Raw genomic sequence first — 14,523 nt, 5'->3', positions numbered from 1 at the left:
GTCTGTCAGAAGGTTTATTGCACTTTGCACTTGTAGTCCTGCAAGATTAAAAATAACAAACTGTGAATCAGCATAATAAGCGGACCATAGTCAGTAGATACTAGATCAAGTTGTTAAGTCAATCTCCTATTCCAGGTCGACAGTACAGATAGGAACAGGAGGAGGCCATTTAGCTGCTCGATCCTGCTCCGCTATTCAATTAGATCATGGCTGATCTCTATCTTAACTCCATTTACCCGCCTTAGTTCCATAATCCTTAATCCCCTTGCCTAACAAAAATCTTATCAATCTCAGTTTTGGAGTTTTCAATTGACCTCCCCAGCCTCAACAGCATTTTAGGGGAGAGAGTTCCAGATTTCAACCACCCTTTGTGTGAAGATGTGCTTCCTGACATCACCCCTTGAACGGCCTGGCTCTAATTTTAAGGTTATGCCCCCCTTGTTCTGGACTCCCCCGACCAGAGGAAATAGTTTCTCTCTATCCACCCTATCAACTCCTTTAATCATCTTAAACACCTCAATTAGATCGCCCCTTAATCGAAGGGAAGGAGGGTGGATTTTAATCCTACCATATGGAAACCGGGCGTGTGGGTTAAAATGCCCCTGGTTACTTAGCCACCAGAAAGCCGCCTATATCTCACTGCATCCGATTTAACCTACTCTTTGGAGTAGGCGGCAAAGGCACCGCTTGCAAAACCTGCTTCCAAATTCTTTCAGTGGCCATGTTGATTGTTCAACCACCTCACCTTGTGCCCCAACATCATAAAAGTATAAAAAATTCCAAATTTCTAAAAGCCAACGCAAAACGTTTCAAATAAGCTCACCCATTGCATACTTGTGTACCTTCAGCCACTTTCCCCTCTACAGACTCTCCTCTTTGTATGGTCACAGATTTGCCTTCCATTCCCATAAGCCCATCACTGTTCCCAGTGTTTCGGTCCATACTAATTCCCCACTCCACTATATTGCATCAATGCTATCAGTGTATGTGTGATGTTTTGCCTCTCACTTCCTTCTAAGACCCTTCATGCAATCATCACACCCTCCCCTCTTCGCATGTGCTGCTCATTCTCACGTTGAATTATTGCAGGCCAGGAGAAACATAAAAGCACTGTGGGATATTTCGTCAACACCAATCCCAACAACCTACTCCTATTCCCAAGTAATTTTGTACAAAACGTCCAGGAATAGAAGCAGCCCGTTACATATACGCAAGTGCCTGACAGATGGCCTCTTCCACCTTGGGTCAACACAGCTTGCGTGAAGGAACAAGTGCACAGCGCCTTCTATCTCCATCTCCAGCTACAAGACCACAGCTCTCCCACAGAGACCGATGGATAGTGGTACTTAGAAACTCCATCCAGGAACACCTCTACAGAAAAGAAAGATTTGCATTTCTATAGCGTCTTTCACGACCTCACAACGCCCAAAAGTGCTTTACAGCCAATGAAGCACATTTCAAATTTAGTCATTGTTGTTAAGTAGGAAAGCCGGCAGTCAATTTGTGCACAGCAAGCTCCCAAAAACAGCAATGAGATATCCTTTCTTTTTCTCTTACTCAGCAAGTCCTACTTTGCAAGGCCTCATATATTCCCTGGATACTGCATGGATTGTCCACTTATATTCCTTTTTCACAATATGACCCTTTAATAAATAAATATTAATTACACGCATAATCCAATAACAGGAAACTTTTGTGCTATCCGGAGGTGAGCTATCCGGCAATCTGGAGCCACCGGCAAAAATCAGCAGCCGTTTTTTATTCTTTTTTTTGTTTTTTTTGCTTTGTTTGAACAGTCAAACTGTGCAAGGTCTGTAGCTATAGCAACAGCTTCAGCTACAGAGCTTGCAGGCCACACCCGAGTGTATAGAAGCTGTTGCTAAGCAACAGTGTTTGTTGTCAAATACGGAGATAAGAATCTCCGTATCTCTCAACATTAACTCTGGAGAGTACGGCAGTTTTGAGGCAACGGCAGCAGCTCGGTCCCGTGGGTGCCGGATAGCACAAAGTTTCCTGAACTAAGTTCCTTTTATATTTTTACTTTCTGCTGCTTTGACCTTTTTTTTCTCTATTTTCTTTAAGAATTCTTGGTGAGTAACTACATGGAAGACGAATTAATGATGTATTATTTAAAAAGCCTTGTCCTGTGTGTACTCCTTGAGTTTGATAGATTTTTGTTAGGTAAAGGTATAAAGGAATACAGGTATATAGCTAAGGCGGGTAAATGGAATTGACGTACAGATCGGCCATGATCGAATTGAATAGCGGAGCAGGCTCGAGGGGCTGAAATAAAAACAGAAAATGCTGGAAACACTCAGCAGTTCAGGCAGCATCTTTTACTTTATTCGTTCACAGGATGTGGGCATCGCTGGCAATGCCAGCATTTATAGAAACAAAGAAGATAGGAGCAGGAGTAGGCCATTCGGCCCCTCGAGCCTGCTCCGCCATTTAATGAGATCATGGCTGATCATCCAAATTCAGTACCCTGTCCCTGCTTAGTCCCCATATCCCTTGATCCCTTTAGCCTTAAGAAATATATCTAACTCCTTCTTGAATATATTTAATGAATTGGCCTCCACTGCCTTCTGTGGTAGAGAATTCCACAGGTTCACCACTCTCTGGGTGAAGAAATTCCTCCTCATCTCTGTCCTAAATGGCTTACCCCTTATCCTTAGACTGTGACCCCTGGTTCTGGACTCCCCCGCCATCAGGAACATCCTTCCTGCATCTAGTCTGTCTAGTCCTGTTAGAATTTTATAAGTTTCAATGAGATCTCCTCTCATTCTTCTAAACTCCAGCGAATATAAGCCCAATTGGCCCAATCTCTCCTCATACGTCATTCCTGCCATCCCAGGTATCAGTCTGGTGAATCTTCGCTGCACTCCCTCCATGGCAAGAACATCCTTCCTCAGATAAGGCAACCAAAACTGTTGTGTCTCAAGGGGTTTTATACCCTTACCTATATAACAATTAAGAAGGACTCCGGGGTGGAGAGTTTAGTTAACGGCCATTTTATTTACAATGTGCTTCTTCACTCAATGCACTACATTTCCCATAGTGCATTGCAAATCACCACTACGGTATCCCATGTGGGACAATTCTAATACACATTCAAAATACACAACATATTTCCTCCCCCTTAAAATAGAATGTCCACAAAACAGAATAACTGAAAATGACTATAACTTTGTGTAGATTATGTGCCTTTAAGTCAGAACTACTTTTACAGCTCCTGTATACTGTAGTACCGGCAGTGACCACACCTGTATATAAGCTTTGCGCATGCCTCTGTACCCCCAGTCTTGAGACTACCCTCCTCCAGTAAAGACCTGTTTATTGTTAATGTACAGCATCCGTGTGATTATTTAATAACAGCATATCCACTGAACCACGGATCGAACACTTTGGAAGAGAGGGTAGACTGCCTCTATATTCTGCTAACCCTGGGGATTATTCTGCCCCATGCACACAGGTTAGCACTAACTGTAACTAAGGCGCTCTGGAGGCTGCCTTTCTCTTTGTGGGTAACGCCTAGTCTCAGGAGCAGGCTCTGGCTGGCTCTCCCGTGACCCTGCAGGCGTGGCTTCCTCCCTCGATGGCACAAGAGTGGATGGTGCCACCGTCTCAGGGTCGGACGACCAGTCCCTGCTGGAGCCCCCAGCAGGTCCTTGATCCTCTGTTTCTTGGGTTACCTGTGGCAACTGTCTTGGCAGTAACTGGTCTACATGCCGTCTCCATGTTCGGTCGTCTCCGGTGCGGACTCGGTATGAAACGGGGCCCGTCTTTTGAATGACCGTAGCCGGGACCCACCGCTCCGTGGTGGTGTAGTTACGCGCGAGGACTTTGCCCCCCACCACAAAGTGTCGTTCTTTGGACCTCTGAGCTCGTCTGCTGACTTGATCCTGCTGATTGGCGTGCACCACTGCTTCTGTGGACGTTGGCCTCAGCAGGTCAAGGCGTGTCCGTAGCTGCCTTCCCATGAGTAGGTAAGCAGGAGATGCTCCAGTCGTAGCATGAGGCGTGTTTCGGTATTTCAGCAAGAAAGCATTCAGGCGCTGCTTTAGAGGAGCATCACTTCTTGCCGCTTTCAACGCGCGTTTCAGCGTCCTGACAAATCTCTCCGCCAGTCCATTCATGGATGGATGATAAGGCGCGGAGAACGTATGCTGGATTCTATTGCTCTTGAGGAAATCCTCCATCTCCTGGGATGTGAACTGTGTTCCATTGTCGGTTACGATCTGCTCTGGCAGACCAAATCGCCCGAACATCTCTCTCAGAGTCTCGATGGTTTTCTCCCTAGTGGTAGTGGACATTACTGCAACCTCCGGCCATTTGGAATGGGAGTCCACCGCGACCAGGAACATCGCTCCTTCCACTGGTCCCGCGAAGTCCAGATGGATCCGTTGCCACGGTGTCGCCGGCCATTCCCATGGATGCAGTGGCGCTGCTCTTGGCGTATCCCTGGTTGTCTCGCATGATGGGCATGATTTCGCTTCAACCTCAATTTCATGATCTAGACCGGGCCACCAGAAGTAGCTTCGTGCCAGCTCCTTCATCCGGACAATACCACAATGTCTTGAGTGCAGCTCGTTGAGGACATGTTTCCGCAGCTTTGGTGGTATTATCACTCGCATGCCCCAAAGGAGGCATCCTGACATGACAGACAACTCCTTCCCTCTTGACAGGTAAGGTAGGGGCTCAGGTGGTGCATCTGACACCCGTGATCCATCTCCTCGCATCACCCGATCCAGCACCTTGGATAGCGTAGGGTCCACTCTGGTCTCTTTCTTGACCTGCCGGGCCATGATAGGGGCATTGCTCACCATGTCAAAGTAGAAAATCTTCTGCTCACAGCCTTCAGAGGGCACAGGCAGCGGAAGTCTTGACAATCCATCTGCATTGCCATGTGCTGCTGACCTCCGGTATTTGATGTTGTAATTGTGAGCGCTTAACATCAGCGCCCAGTGCTGCATCCTGCACGCTGCCAGGGAGGGTATTCCTGTGTGTGGACCAAAGATCGATGTCAGAGGACAATGATCCGTCAGCAAGGTGAATTTCCTTCCGAACAAGTAGTGATGGAACTTTTTGATTCCAAAGATGATGCCCAAAGCCTCTTTTTCGATCTGCGGGTATTTCACCTCCGCCTTGTTCAGGGACCTTGACGCGAATGCAATCGGCTTCTCTTCGCCTGAGGGAAAGATGTGGGACACGGCCGCGCTGACACCATAAGGCGACGTGTCACAGGCCAGCTGAATCTGCAATGACGGGTCAAAGTGCGTCAACACTCTGGGGTCAGTCAAAGCTGCTTTGGCTTTCTTGAATGCAGCTTCACAGTCCTTCATCCATGCCCAGGCCTTGCCCTGATACAGCAACTCATGTAATGGCTTCAACAGTGATGCCAACTGTGGAATAAACTTTCCGTAATAGTTCAGCAGACCTAAGAATGACCGCAGCTGGCCGATATTTGTAGGTGCAGGAGCGTCGGCAATGGCTTTCACTTTCGACGGTGCTGTGTGTAGGCCGTCCGCGTCGATGACATGACCTAGCTACTCCACTGATGGCTTGAAAAATTTGCATTTGGCCTTGCGAACGCGTAAGTCATATTCTTCAAGTCTTCCCAGTGTCTTCATCAGGTTCTGCAGATGCTCGTTGTCATCCTTTCCTGTGACACGGATATCGTCGAGATAACATTGTACCCCTGGAATGCCGCTTAAGATCTGGTCCATAGCCCGCTGAAACAATGCTGGTGCTGACGTTATACCAAAGGGTAGGCGGCAGTACCTGTAGAGGCCCTTGTGGGTGGTGATGGTGAGGTACTTCTGTGAGTCCTCTTCTACATGTATCTGCAAGTAGGCTTGGCATAGATCAATCTTGCTAAACTTCTGACCGCCTGCTAGACCCACGAGAAGATCTTCAATGATGGGGAGGGGGTACTGTTCAGCTGAGAGCACAGGATTCACTGTTACTTTGAAATCTCCACATAAGCGAACCGCGCCATCACTCTTCATCACTGGTACCACGGGCGTGGCCCACTCACTGTGCGAAACCGGCACCAGGACCCCGATCTTGACCAGATACTCCAGGTCAGCCTCCACCTTTGGTCTGAGGGAACGTTCCTGGCCTTCAGGAATTGTGGCTGGCTGTCAGGCTTCACCTTGAGTTTGACCGTAATCCCCTTCATACTCCCCAATTCTCCGTCAAAGACAGCCGCATGCTTTGTCAACACTGCCGCTAGCCCTGCCTCTTTGACTGACACCGCATTCACTTTTTTCAAATCCAGATGAATTTTCTCCAAACATGGCCTGCCCATCAGGGATGGATAGTCACCCTTGACCACGTAAACTGGCAGCATCATGGTTTGTCCATTAAGCTCCACCTTGACCTCCGTCTTACCCAGCATTGGGACTGTTTCCCCAGTGTAGGTTTTTAAAATGAGCTTGGCCGGCGTCAGTGATAGGTGGTTCAGTTTTTCTTTGAATAGCTTCTCTGAAATCAAGGAGACAGCGGCCCCCGTATCCAACTCCATTTTGACCGGTATTCCCTCTAGTAGTGGAGTGACTCCATAGCCTGATGAGCCTCCATTCACTGTTAACACATGGAGATTCAGCTCCCCATCAGAGTCTGTGTCACTGTCTTCCTGTTCTTGTTTCACCATGTGTAGGTTTTTCTTTTTAGAACGCCAGTTGGATGTGTTTCCTTGATTGTTTTTGTGTGTCTCTGTGTAGGATTGTTTGCTTTGCCCTTTACACACATGTTCAATGTTTCCTTTTTTTTCACATTTCCGACAGGTCAGGTCTTTACACCAGCAGTCAGATGGCTGATGACCTGACCTTCCACATCTGTAACACTCTCTGGCGCCCCTTGCATGCTTATCCGGTGTAGCTGCTACCCTGTGCACTCTTGTTGCAGCCCCCAACAGCTGTGCATCTTTAGCTGCTAACTCCATAGACACAGCGAGCTCCACTGCTGATTTAAGCGTCAGTTTGTCAGTCGTGAGCAAGCGCTTCTGTGTTGCTTCACATCTTAATCCACACACAAACCTATCACGGACAGTGTCATTTAGAGTTTCACCAAACTCACAATGCTCAGTTAGCTTCTTTAGCACTGCAACATATTCGGCTATGGACTCACCCTCCCCTTGGTTTGGTTTGTGAAACCTGAACCTTTTGGCAATCAGCAGCGGCTTAGGTGCGAAATGTGTTTCCAAAACTTCCACAATCTGATCATATGTCTTAGCGCCGGGCTTATCCGGGTGCATCAAACACCGTAACAAGCCAAATGTTTTTGCTCCGATCACACTGAGGAATGTCACCACTTTCACGTCATCTTTAATGCCATTTGCAGTCACGAAAAATCTGAAACACTCTGTATAAGCACTCCATTGCTCCGCCATTTCATCAAATGGTCCAAACGCTCCAGTTAGCATAGCCATTTTGTTTTATTTATTTTTTCCTTAACAGTCCTTTTATCCACTATTTTTAAAAATTTTTACAGTCCTTTTCCTCCACTTCGTTTCACTGTATCATTACTCTCCCCCTTCTTATTTGTGTAACACACGAACCGCCACCTTTACGAGGCGATTGCATCAGCACTAAACTGCGGGCGCGCCATTAAGAAAAGACAGGAACTTCTGACTTTAAACATCGCCGATTCCAGTGCAAAGTGATGCGCAAGAACGTCGTCCTCGTCGCCAGTTTTGTTGTGTCTCAAGGGGTTTTATACCCTTACCTATATAACAATTAAGAAGGACTCCGGGGTGGAGAGTTTAGTTAACGGCCATTTTATTTACAATGTGCTTCTTCACTCAATGCACTACATTTCCTATAGTGCATTGCAAATCACCACTACGGTATCCCATGTGGGACAATTCTAATACACATTCAAAATACACGACAAAAACTACACAATACTCAAGGTGTGGTCTCACCAAGTCCCTGTACAACTGCAGCAAGACATCCTTGCTCCTGTACTCGAATCCTCTCGCTATGAAGGCCAACATACCATTTGCCTTCTTAACCGCCTGCTGCACCTGCATGCTTACCTTCAGTGACTGGTGCACAAGGACACCCAGGTCTCGCTGCCTTTCCCTTCTCCCAATCTATTGCCGTTCAGATAATAATCTGCATTCCTGTTTTTGCCACCAAAGTGGATAACCTCTCATTTATCCACATTATACTGCATCTGCCATGCATCTGCCCAATCACCCAACCTGTCCAAATCATACTGGAGTTTCTCTGCCTCCTCCTCACAGCACACACGCCCACCCAGCTTTGTGTCATCTGCAAACTTGGAGATATTACATCTAGTTCCCTCGTCTAGATCATTAATATATATTGTGAATAGCTGGGGTCCTAGCACCGATCCCTGCGGTATCCCACTAGTCACTGCCTGCCACTCGGAAAAAGACCCATTTATTCCAACTCTTTGCTTCCTGTCTGCCAACCAGTTCTCTATCCAAGTCAGTACTTTACCCCCAATCCCATGTGCTTTAACTTTACACGCTAATCTCTTATGCGGGACCTTATCGAAAGCCTTCTGAAAGTCCAAATACACCACATCCACTGGTTCTCCCTTATCTATTCTACCAGTTACATCCTCAAAAAATTCCAGTAGATTAGTCAAGCATGATTTACCTTTTGTAAATCCATGTTGACTTTGTCCGATCCTGTCAATGTTTTCCAAGTGCTCTGCTATTACATCTTTTATAATGGACTCTAGCATTTTCCCCACTACCGATATCAGGCTTACCGGTCTATAATTCCCCGTTTTCTCTTTACCACCTTTTTTGAATAGTGAGGTTACATTAGCTACCCTCCAATCCATGGGAACTGTGCCAGAGTCTATCGAGTTCTGGAAGATGACCAGCAATGCATCTACTATTTCCAGGGCCACTTCCTTAAGCACCCTAGGATGTAGATTATCAGGCCTTGGGGATTTATCGGCCTTCAATCCCATCAATTTCCCTAACACCATTTCCCTACAAATACTGATTTAATTCAGTTCCTCCCTCTCATTAGACCCTATGTTCCCCGACATCTCTGGGAGGTTATTTGTGTCCTCCTTTGTGAAGACAGAACCAAAGTATGTATTTAATTGGTCAGCCATTTCTTTGTTCCCCATTATAAATTCCCCTGATTCTGACTGCAAGGGACCTACGCTTGACTTCACCAATCTTTTTCTCTTCACATACCTATAGAAGCTTTTATAGTCAATTTTTATGTTCCCTGCAAGCTTACACTCATATACTATTTTCCCCCACTTAATTAATCCTTTTGACCTCCTTTGCTGAATCCTAAACTGCTCCCAATCCTCAGGTTTGCTACTTTTTCTGGCCAATTTATATGTCCTCTCCTTGGATCTTATGCTATCCCTTGTTAGCCACGGTTGCGCCACCTTTTTTGTTTTATTTTTATGCCAGACAGGGATGAACAAATTCTGTATTGCCTATCCCTAACTGCCCTTGAGAAGGTGGTGGTGAGCCGCCTTTTTGAACCGCTATAGTCCGTGTGGTGAAGGTGCTCCCACAGTGCTGTTAAGGAGGGTGTTCCAGGATTTTGAACCAGCGACGAGAGAGAAGCAAGACCCATCTGTGGAGAGAGAAACAAGAGTTAGCATTTCAGGTCAATGACCTTTCATAAGAACTACTGATGTTGCCTTCTCCTGTTCCTATGTTCCTATAAGTGCCACCCCAGCAATCATAAAGTCATTACATTTACTACAATTATCCCCAAATTTAATGTGCTTAGCTCTGAGTAGCTCATTCTACATTGATAGACTCCCATCCATGACTTCCATGTTTGCAAGACCTGCACCAGACCATGAAAAACCGTCTACAAAGAATGGAACAGCTCCAAGGTAGCTCTAAACATAGGAAAGTTCAAACTTTTAAACAATGATTCTTATAACGAAGTTTATTCGTATGTTCCACTTGCCGCACTTGGCTCTCTTTCTTGCAGATACACCCCAATCGTAAAATACTCTGGGGGTGAAATTGGTCTTCGGCGATGTGGAAAATGGGACAATAGCAAATCAGCAGCTGGCTTTACACCCCGCCGGAATTTCTTTTCCATCGAAGTCAAGAAGGACAGAAAAATCACTTTGTAGAGGGAGCGAGCAGAAAAGGAACATGGGAGTTTCAAACTGACTTTGAATGTTATCAGTCAAACATTACCTCTGGAACAGGCCGCTGTCTCGTGCGGTGGATGAGGATTCGCTGAATTCCTTCAAACGAGAGCTGGACCTGTTTCTGGCTGGGGCGGAGATCACCTCTTAGAGAAGATTGGCACTGCAGGGAACTCAGGGCCAGTGCGATCTCCTGGACTAGTTCCAATCGCCTAGATGGGTCGGAGAGGAATTTCCCACTTTTTTTTTTACCCCAAGTTGATTTGGGCCTGAGTTTTTTAATCTGGTTTTTCGCCTCTCCCAGGCGATCATATGATTTCGGGTGGGGTGGCCTGTATATATTGCGATAAACAACGGGCTGGATTTTACCTGCTGAGACGAGTTGGGGAATGGGACTGCTGCCTTCTGGGTTCTAGTCTCGCCCCAGCGATGTCTGACGCACAGACGCTATTTTCCCCTGATTGACCTTGTTAAGCTCGCACAGCGGGCTTGCCAGCCAATTAAGAGAAAGCCAGTGTCAGATTATGTCAGTCGATGACGCTTCATCTGCCGGTTTTCTTAAAGGGACATGTACCATTTATTTTTGACAGATGATTTGTCTGTGTTTGACTGCATTGAGATGCTGTCAAATACTGACAATCACTGTACAAAGGTGAGCCCTTGTACCCAGGCTCTCCAATGACTCTCTCCTTAGGATAAAACAGATGGCAGCTGCAGGTGAGGTTACAGAAGTGATCTGTCATTCTCCCAATGAGGGGAGGCTACACAACCACTTCTATTGGATCCTTCACACCACTTCTGCATTACAACAGACCCACAGCACGCCTCATTTACCCTGGCAGGGTTCTCTGACGTTGGGAAGCCCAGAGCAGAAGTCTCAAAATGGGAAAAAGCCTCTTACCAGCCTATTACCTACCTGTTAACAGGCAGTTAAGTGGCTATAATTCTCTTCCCGCCACTAGGATTCAGGTCCCTGCGCAAATCAGGGACATGACTCCCGGGAAGATTTTTTGGGGGCGGGTTGGGAGCGGGTTTGGGACCCACTCCCATTCTTTTTGATTTTGCCAGCAGTCCCGCCTCCAAACCTGCCTTCTCAGGCCTGGTAAAATCCAGCCCATATTATTGCAATTGTGTGGGACAGGCTCAATGGACCAGAGGGTCTTTGCCTGTTCAAATGGTCGTATTAACTTTTCTTAATCTGTTTCAGAAATTTGGGTCCAGAATTTTTCTACTTGCCTCCCCCCGCACCCCCATCTACCTCCCCCCACACCCACCCCCAAAAATAAAGAATGTGATTCAGGCTGCTCCCAGCGATCGCTTGGACGCTTTTGTACTTGAAGCTAACACATTGGGCAGTTCTGGGTGATCCTTACTGAATGTTTAAATCATTTGAGTTCATTAGACACTATTTCGATAAGCTACTGAAAATCAATTCAAAGCATTTTACATAATTAACCTGTAAATCTAACTTCTGCTCAAAGGGAATAATTGTGAGATGCAAGTCATTTTAACAACATCTTGCAATTGATGAACAGTGAGCGGGCCAGAAATTCGGGTCCCCACGGGTGAGTACGCACGGGGTACTCACGTGTAGGGCCAACGAAAGTGCCGGTTTCATGCATGCGCTGCGCATGCGCTGGAAACCGGAACTTCCGTTCCCTTGAAGGAAGGGGTTCACAGGTCAAACGCGTGCGCCGGAGAGGCAGCGCGTACGCCTGGAACTTCCAATTTTTTTACAGGTTTCTCCGGGAGGGTAAGTCTCTCGCAGCTGCGCATGAAAAAAGCAGCCGCAAGGCCAGCTTTTAACAAGGTAAGGGGTTAATTAAGTAAAATTAAAACATTTTTTCCACAGGTTTATCATTTTAAAATACTTTAAAGAAACGTAAGTTTATTTTTAGCCCTGTAAAAAACTTTAATTAATTTTTCCAAAAATTTAAATTTTTGTTTAAAATAGTTCATTTATGTAATTTATAGTTATTTTAAAAATGTGATTAAAAAAAAAATGTATTTGAAGTTCTACTTAGGTTTTGGGGCCGATCTCTATTCATAGATTTGACAGGTCTTCCTGTCAAATCTATGATTAGAGATTCCCTGCTCCAATTGGCTCCCCATGGCCCACGTGATCCCAGGGGATGCTGCGAACGAACTGCGCCCCTGGGATACGCAAGCACTGCACACCGGCAGTTGGAGGAGGCCCAGAATCGGAATCCCACGCGGCCCCACAGCGCAATGGCCGGCGCGCTAGGTAAGTGCAGGTCGGGGGCTTGCACCCGCGGGAAGCCTCCGACCCGAATTTCTGGCCCAATGTTTTGAAAGTTTATCTGACATCTTAGATCTAATTCTGTTGGACTCAGAGAGTTCCATTAGTTCATATACCACAAATTGACATTTTTATTTTCTGTTACAGAACAGAAATATAGATGGATTGAACTGGTGGTAATGGACATAAGCTTCCATTAGGCCCATTATGTAGAAGGTTGTGATCTTTGAGTGGCTTTGCTATTTGAACAGCTAAAAATGTTCAATAATTTTTGACAATTAATGCACCATCTAGCTTGAGTGCTCATTACGTTGAGTGCTTTCCATGCTGGGAATGAAATATTTTTGTACAGAATATTCTATATCTTTATTAACTGCAAAGTGCAAGATTTTGTCCATTTTGTCCATATTAAATTTGCACAATTTGCTCCCACAATAATTTATACTAATAACTCATCCAGGCAGAAGGTTTAAGAATGCAACAACTCTTAGGAACAGAGCAAGACCCACTTCCAACCCAAAATGTCCAACTCCCTACCATATCTTCAACTCCCTTACCCTTCAGAAATCCATCTAAATGCCCCTTGCCTCCATTTATACTGTCCATTTCAGCACCCTCCCGTGATAACTTATTCCGCAGCTTATTCCACAACTCTCATTACGATCACATTACGATTGGACTGTCGTAAAATAAATAGCTGGCTCGCTAATGTCCTTCAAGAGGGGAACCCTTACCCAGTCTGGCTTACAGGTGACCCCAGTCCCACACTATGTGGTTGAGCCTTAATGTCCTTAAGGCAAATAGGTTTGGGCATTGCTGCTGTTGTCCGTATCCCAAGAACAATTTGTTTTTTTAATGCTTTGACCAGTATTTGCAAATGTAGATTGCAAATTCAGATTGATGTCCCTGGACACAGATTGTGCAAAGCATGTGAAACGATCTCACTATCTCGACTCAGCTGAACTTGTCTTCGCCTCCAAGTTCCCCTCCAAGCCACGCACCATCCTGACATGGAAATATATCGTCGCTGGGTCAATATCCTGGAACTCCCTCCCTAACAGCACTGTGGGAGCACCTTCACCACACGGTCTGCACCTCGCTGCAGGAGTTACCCCCACCACAGGGTTTACAGGCCAAGGATGAGCTTCCTCAACATGACTGAGCAGCAGTGCCAAAGGAGGCTGAGACTTTTGCGAGAGGTAGTCGCAGACATCTGCGCAATGCTACACTAACACCTGGAGCCCAGAGGAGCGGGTGGACACCCCTTACCAGTGGCTGTCAAAGTCACCACCGCACTCAACATCTTTGCTTTGGGCTCCTTCCTGGGATCAGCAGCAGACATCAGCGGCATCTCCCAGTCGACCACACACACTTGCATCACGCAGGTTACCGATGCCCTCTTTGCAAAGTCGCACAATTACATCCACTTCTCCACGGATGAAGCAAGTGTAACCACGCGTACGATTGGCTTTGTAAATATGGCAGGATTCCCAAGGGTGCAGGGTGCCATCGACTGAACACATGTGGCCATTAGGGCACACCATCACAACCCAGTTGTATTTGTGAACCACAAGGGCTTCCACTCCCTCAACGTGCAGCTGGTGTGCAACCACAGGAAGATCATTTTCCATGTTTGCGCCAAGTATCCTGGCAGTTGCCATGACTCCTGCATCCTGTGGCAATCTACTCTGCCTTAGCTCTTCAATCCGCCAACCCAACTTTCTGGATCGCTTCTTGGCGACAAGGGCTATCCCCAATGACACCAATGAGGAGCGCTACAATCTGAGCCACATTTCCACCAGAATCATCATAGAGTAAACCATCAGCATGGTAAAACTGCGATTCCGATGCCTCAACAGATCTGGTGGAGCCCCGCAGTATGCACCAGCCAGGGTCTCCAGAAATATCATGGTCTGCTGTGCCCTGCACAACATCGCACAGTAGCGTGGCTTAGCGCTGCCTGAGGAACAAGTGGCACAGCGCAGAGCCTCCTTGGAAGAGGAGGAGGAGGAGGAGGCGGAGGAGGAGGATAAGGAGGAGGAGGAGGTGGCAGTTGAGTGACACCTTGCGGGCCCGGATGTGCCAATTCAACCAGCACATGACCACATAGCTGGCCGTCAGGCAAGGGATGCACTCATCCA

This window comes from Somniosus microcephalus, chromosome 6, assembly GCF_052327205.1.
Source record: "Somniosus microcephalus isolate GS21.2 chromosome 6, FLI_Smic_1.0, whole genome shotgun sequence".
Taxonomy (NCBI): domain Eukaryota; kingdom Metazoa; phylum Chordata; class Chondrichthyes; order Squaliformes; family Somniosidae; genus Somniosus; species Somniosus microcephalus.
The sequence above is the reverse complement of the archived record's forward strand: the minus strand, read 5'-3'. Positions refer to the sequence as shown.